The 6526-nt window shown below is 36.6% G+C and overlaps 1 pseudogene; it reads right to left on the bottom strand.

Moving 5' to 3' along the window:
* Positions 1–4494: 4494 nt before the first annotated feature.
* Positions 4495–5911, bottom strand: LOC118884163 (annotated as a pseudogene).
* Positions 5912–6526: the final 615 nt, after the last annotated feature.

The raw sequence follows: 6526 nt of genomic DNA, 5'->3' as shown, positions 1-6526 counted from the left end.
CACAGAGCTAGATGAGCTTGCCTAAGAAGAGAGAAGGGGCAGATATTAGCAGATGCTCAGAACTTGGGTTCAGCAACTGAACAATTAGTGATCTGGGGGATGCTGCCTCCTAATATATAGTCTTTTTAATATGATTCTAGTCTGGAGGGTTTTCAGGTCATATCATCTTAAAGAATTAGAACTCTGAGTTTTTCCTATTTTAGGGAGTGTATTTATTTTTGAATATTGTTATTTTTCAAAAGAATGGTCAGGTTTATTTTACATTATAACAATTAACATTTATTTCATCTTTGCTTAATTTTCAGTTTATCAGCTACCATGAAACAATTTGCACTATTTGATGCTTTTTATACTTTTACAGCATGCAATTATGAAGAAAAGATACTATTTTGTTTGTATTTATGAAATGTTAGATTTTTAGATATTTAAACTGTACTTAATTTAATATAAAATAGTGATTTAATATAAATAGATTTAATGATAAAAATCATTTAAACTTTAAAAAAAATTATTGCAGTATAGTTGATTTACAATGTTGTGTTAGTTTCAGATGTACAGCAAAGAGAATCAGTTATACATATACATATATCCATTCTTTTTTTTTTTTTTTTTAGATTCTTTTCCCATATAGGTCATTACATAGTATTGAGTAGAGTTCCCTGTGCTATACAGCAGGTTCTTATTAGTTATCTATTTTATATATAGTAGTGTGTATATGTTAGTCTCAATCTCCCAATTTATCCCTCCCCCCCATCCCCTGGTAACCACAAGTTTGTTTTCTACATCCATGACTCTACTTCTGTTTTGTAAATAAGTTCATGTGTACCCTTTTTTTTCAGATTCCACATATAAGCAATATCATATATTTGTTTTTCCTGTGTCTGACTTATTTCACTCAGTATGACAATCTCAAGGTCCATTCATGTTGCTGCAGATGGCATTATTTTATTCTTTTTTACGGCTGAGTAATATTCCATTGCATATATGTACCACAACTTCTTTATGAATTCCTCTGTTGATGGATATTTAGGTTGCTTCCATGTCCTGGCTATTGTAAATAGTGCTACAATGAACATTGGCGTGCATGTATCTTTTTGAATTAAGCTTTTCTCTGGGTATGTGTCCAGGAGTGGGATTGCTCGATCATCATCAAAAAATCTATAAACAATAAATGCTGGAGAGGGTGTGGAGAAAAGGGAACCCTCATACACTGTTTGTGGGGTTGAAAATTGGTACAGCCACTATAAAGAACAGTATGGAGTTTCCTTAAAAAGATAAAAATAGAACTATCAAAGCATTTAAACTTAAATATCAGCAGCAATTAGGTAACTTAATACAGTTTTATCTGGATGTTGAAGATATTTATTTAAAAAATCTACATGATATGTTTGGAAAGAAATTTCCAGGAAAATTCTATATTCTCCTTACAATTGTGCTGAGAGATACTGGGAGATTATGAATAGTAAGTAAGAAGGAAAATATATCCTTAACAATTGAGGGGATGGTAACAACAGAAGGCAGACCTGAAATAAAGAATATATTTATGTTATGGGGTAGGTTATTAAACAGTCTCCTTTGGAATGCCATGAATAATTATTCCAGAAATTCCCTAGCCAGGTCCATTTCACTCTTGGAAACTTGAAGCCCTCAGTTCTTACTAGGAGTTCTGGTTAACTTGCAAAGAATCATCCAAAATAAATATTCATTACAGCCAGGGTTAAAAAAAGAAGATAAGATATTTCCAAGGTAATAATACTGCAGGGACAGGAATGGGAATTGGGTTTCAATTCTTTGTGTGTCCTCCATTTCCTGTCATGGGAAAGGAGACTTTTTATAAATGGGGCTTCTCTATGTAGCAAAAGTAGGGGGTCACATAATTCAGCACTTCTTGTACAAATCTTTTATATTTAGCTTGTTATAGTGTCTCTACAGTTAATTTCAGAAAGGCCAAAATATAGATGAGTCAAATCTAAATTTAAATTCTAAAATTAAAAAAAATATATTTTATTCCTCTTGTCTTACCTGCTTGATTTATCCCATTGGATTTCCCATTGGCCTTTATGCTTTGATTCTTGCTATTAGATAGGGGAACTAATTCATAAGTTTTTTTATCCAGAAGACAAACTCTCCCAGATAGGACAAATCATATGTTTGCTGATATTTACCCTTTAGACCATTTTTGACATTTAATATTTAAGGATTTCTCTATTTCATACACATCTGAGTGACAACTCCTAACCTTTTTTTTTATTTGGAAATCTATAATTATTGTACATACTGCCCCCATTCAGGACATTCTGGAATACGATAAAATGAGAGTTGGTTACTCGGTTAATGTTTTATCAATATGTCCCATTTTATTTTTATAGCAAATAACTCTTTACGATTTTAGTTGGGAAAAAAGCAACAATACACAAAATACTGAAAATCAGTACTGAGTTGTAAAATAGATGAATATTTTACTCACCTTTCATCCTGTGAAAATGCATAAGATCGCATGATTAATAGAAGACTTCAGCAAAATTTCTCAAAACATTTCAGTCAAGGGTATCAATTCACAAAAGATAGCCACACTAACTAAAAATATGAGCTTAGCTATTTTGAATGTGGGTGCATATGTCTTTGTGTATGTGTTTTTTAAATTTTGGTAGGCAATTCAATTGTAACAAATGTACTACTAAAGAAATAAAACACGTGCTCAGCAAAAATTGGAACTGAGTGCTGTGCTTAATAACTAAATCATAAATTTTATTTCTGTGAAATGTATTGACACATGCGACACAAATTTAACTCTTAAGTAACCATGCTATTTAAAGATATACAAGTCATGTTATTTTTATGTTGATACAAAGTTTTAAGAAAATATGCTGTTGGTTAATGAAATTATGAAGGAATAAATCAAAGAGCAATAATCTTGTGATAAAGTCATTTTAACTTCATTTTTCTCACAATAATATAGTATAGTCTCCTAAAAATTTCACACAAGATAGGAACATAATGAATGTGAAATTTGGTCATACTCTAAAGTTAATCCCCAAGAAAATTCAATTTATTAAAATCTTGTTACATGTGTTTACTGCTATATATGTTTACATATATTTGTCTGTTTAGCTCTACACTAATTGGGTAACTATACCACATTATTTTGTACACTTCCTTTTTCACTAAACAGTTTGTGGTTATTATGGTCAACACAAATAGAGTTAGGTAGCTATATAGTGATTACAAAATATACTAGAGCAATTTCTTTGGGGAAAAATATCTATCACTGCAAAAATGTCTGTTATTTAATTTGTAAAATAGGTTTTATTCTATTATGGATCATATCAGAGTGTTTAATAAAATAAGTCATAGTGTGAACTTAAGAGAGGAACCTATGTTTGCCAAATTTATTTTTGGCTTGAGATTCTTCTTTCTTTCTTTCTTTCTTTCTTTCTTTTTTCTTTCTATTCCCACTTATTTTTGGCTCTTGGGGCAATGTCATCTTTTCAATATGAAAAAAAAAAAGCAACAAGTTCAGCACAAAACAGAAATCTGAAGTGTAGAATAGGACAAAACCAGGGTAGGGGGGAAAAGGCAATAGTAAAAGCAAGAGATGAGATGTTGCCAAAAGATTAAGCGTGTCCTGTCACCTATCTGGGGAATGATATTTAGATGGCAGCACATACCTTTCCATATATGTACAGAAGGACTGATTTTTTTTTTTTTTTTTTTTAAGAAAAGATAGTGTTGTGGAGGGGCTTTCTTGAGGTTTAGGGACCAAGGCTAGTCTCTCTCTTGCTCCTCTTGACCCCTTTTTCCCGCCAGGGTAAAGGAAGGAATCCAACATTATGAAGAAGGTAATGTGGAAGAGGGAAGGATCCCCCTTGACAAGGTGGGGGTCAGACCCCTGCAAAGGAAACCACCCAGGACAGAGTTTGGAGGAGACTGAAAATGGAGATAATACTGTTAACACCTCTCCAGAAGCTGAGAGAGGAGTGGAGAGATATCTGGAAACTAGGACTTCAATAGCCTGGATGCCCCTCTTCAAAACCCCACCCCTTCCTTGTAGGGACTTCTACCTGCTGCTTGGTTTCCTTTCCCATGGGCTACCACACAGGCCTAGGGTGGTGGTCATCTGTCTGGGTTGTCAGGCCACGTTTCTAAATGAGATTTGATGAGACCTAGGTTCTTGATGAGTTATCTTGAAAACGAAGTGGGAAATGTTAACTGGACAGATGGGAGGAATGGGCACCAGAAGGAAATACAAGGTTACCCAGAATGGCAGAAATGGTTCTGCCAGAAGTGGAAAGAGAGAGGAGACATTCAACAAACAACAAATATTTATTGAGTACCTATTATGTGCCAGGCACTGTTTTAGAACCCCTACCCACCTCCCAAAAAAAGAAAAAAAAAAATATTGAGTCAGAAAATGCAAATTCTGAGGGAGAGGAAAGGGATGATTGAGGAAGAAGGCTGAGGGGACTGAGAAGCCTTAGGTGATGGGGTTCGGCCTTAGGCCTCCTCTTCAGCCTCCTCACCGAAAATCTCTTCTTCTGCAGTGGCATCTTGCTACTGGTGGTATTCAGAGATGAGGTCATTCATGTTGCTCTCAGCCTCTGTGAACTCCATCTCGTCCCTGCACTTGCCTGTGTACAGTGGAAGAAGGCGTTCCAGCAGAATATGGCAGAGAACTGCATTCAGGTGAGCTTGAACAACTCCTGTATGCCGTGCTCTTGCTGATGAAGGTGACCACAATCTTGAGGCCACAGAGTGGGATGTTGCAGACAGCCATCTTGAAGTTGCTGGGGATCGATTCCAGGAAGTAGCTACTGCTCTTGTTCTACACATTGAGCTTCTGCTCATCCACCTCCTTCATGGACATTCACCCATGGAAGACAGGAGCCAAGGTGAAGTGCCAACCATGGTGGGAGTCACAGGCAGCCATTGTGTTCTTGGCATAGAAGATCTGCTGGGTGAGCTTGGGCACAGTGAGTGTCCGATACTGCTGGTTTCCACCTCTGGTGAGAGGGGAAAATTCAGGCATGAAGAAGTGAAGACATGGGAAGGACACCATGTTGACCACCAGCTTGCAGAGGTCAGCATTGAGCTGGCCAAGGAAGTGGAGGCAGGTGGTGACACCACTCTTTGTGGCCAGGATGAGGTGTTTCAGGTCCCCTTAGGTTGGCATGGCCAGCTTGAGGTTGCGGAAGCAGATGTTGTAAACGGCCTGGTTGTGGATGCAGTAGGTCTCATCAGTGTTCTCCACCAGCTGATGGACAGTGAGGGTGGCATTATAGGGCTCAACTACAGTGTCAGACACTTTGAGTGAGGGCACCACACTGAACACTTCATGATGCTATTGGGATACTCTTCACGGATCTTGCTGATGATCAAGGTTCCCATTCCAGAATCCATGCCCCTACCCAGCGAGTGGGTCAGCTGGAAGCCCTACAGGCAGTCACAGCTCTCGGCCTCCTTCAGAACCACATCCATGACTGAGTTAACCAGCTCGACCTCCTCTGTGTAGTGGTCCTTGGCCGAATTGTTGCCTGCCCCAGACTGACCAAAAACAAAGTTGTCTGGTCTGAAGGTCTGATCAAAAGGACCTAAGCGAACAGAGTCCATTGTCCCGGGTTCTAGATCCACCAAGATGGCATGAGGAACATATTTGCCACCTGTGGCTTCATTGTAGTTCATGGAGATGTGGTCTAACTGCAGGTCTCTATCCCCACGATAGGTGTCGGTGGGGTCTATGCCATGTTCATCACTTATCACCTCCCAGAACTTGGCACCAATTAGGTTGCCACACTGACGGGCCAGGATGTGCACAATTTCCCTCATTGTTAAAATTTATTCTAATTTTTTGCTTGCCTCAAGGTGTGTATGGGGCAAGAAAATGATATGTAATTAGTTTTTCTCTGCTGTTGGTCACAGGCTGGAAGGATGGAACGGGTCCGGGAGGCTGGAGAAGCAAGATACGAAAGCGGCATCAGGAAGGTTCTGAGAGGATTTTTCTTTCTAATATCACAATTACTACCTATAAGAACTGTAATTCCATTTTCTAGAAATACATTTTATTATTGAAATTATTTTCACATTTTAAAATGTGTTATATATTTTGAAATAGTGTCTATAAAAGTTCCTATCTTTAAAAATTCTTGCTATTGATGTCACCATATATATTTAATATTTGAAAGAGATAGTAGAAATATTATAACTTGTTATAATATTTTATTTGTAATCATTATAACACTATTTAACCTTTCAATATATTTATTTTCTATTATTTTGTCTTTATTTGTAACAAAACTTTCTTTGTAGTAACACAATTTTGAAATTGTCCATTGTTATAGCTTGACTACATACCATTTTTTTCATAGATATGTTTCTCATTATCTTTACTTTTCAAATATGTATTAATCATAATTTTTACTAGACCCTTAAATTGGGTTCATTTAAGAGTGTATATTGTAATACCCATATAATTTAGGTGAATATTGGGTTTTTTTTTTTTTTTTTTTTTTTTAAGTCATTTATACTTTAA

This window comes from Balaenoptera musculus, chromosome 18, assembly GCF_009873245.2.
Source record: "Balaenoptera musculus isolate JJ_BM4_2016_0621 chromosome 18, mBalMus1.pri.v3, whole genome shotgun sequence".
In the NCBI taxonomy this organism is placed as follows: Eukaryota; Metazoa; Chordata; class Mammalia; order Artiodactyla; family Balaenopteridae; genus Balaenoptera; species Balaenoptera musculus.
This window is presented reverse-complemented; position numbering and strand designations above follow the sequence as displayed.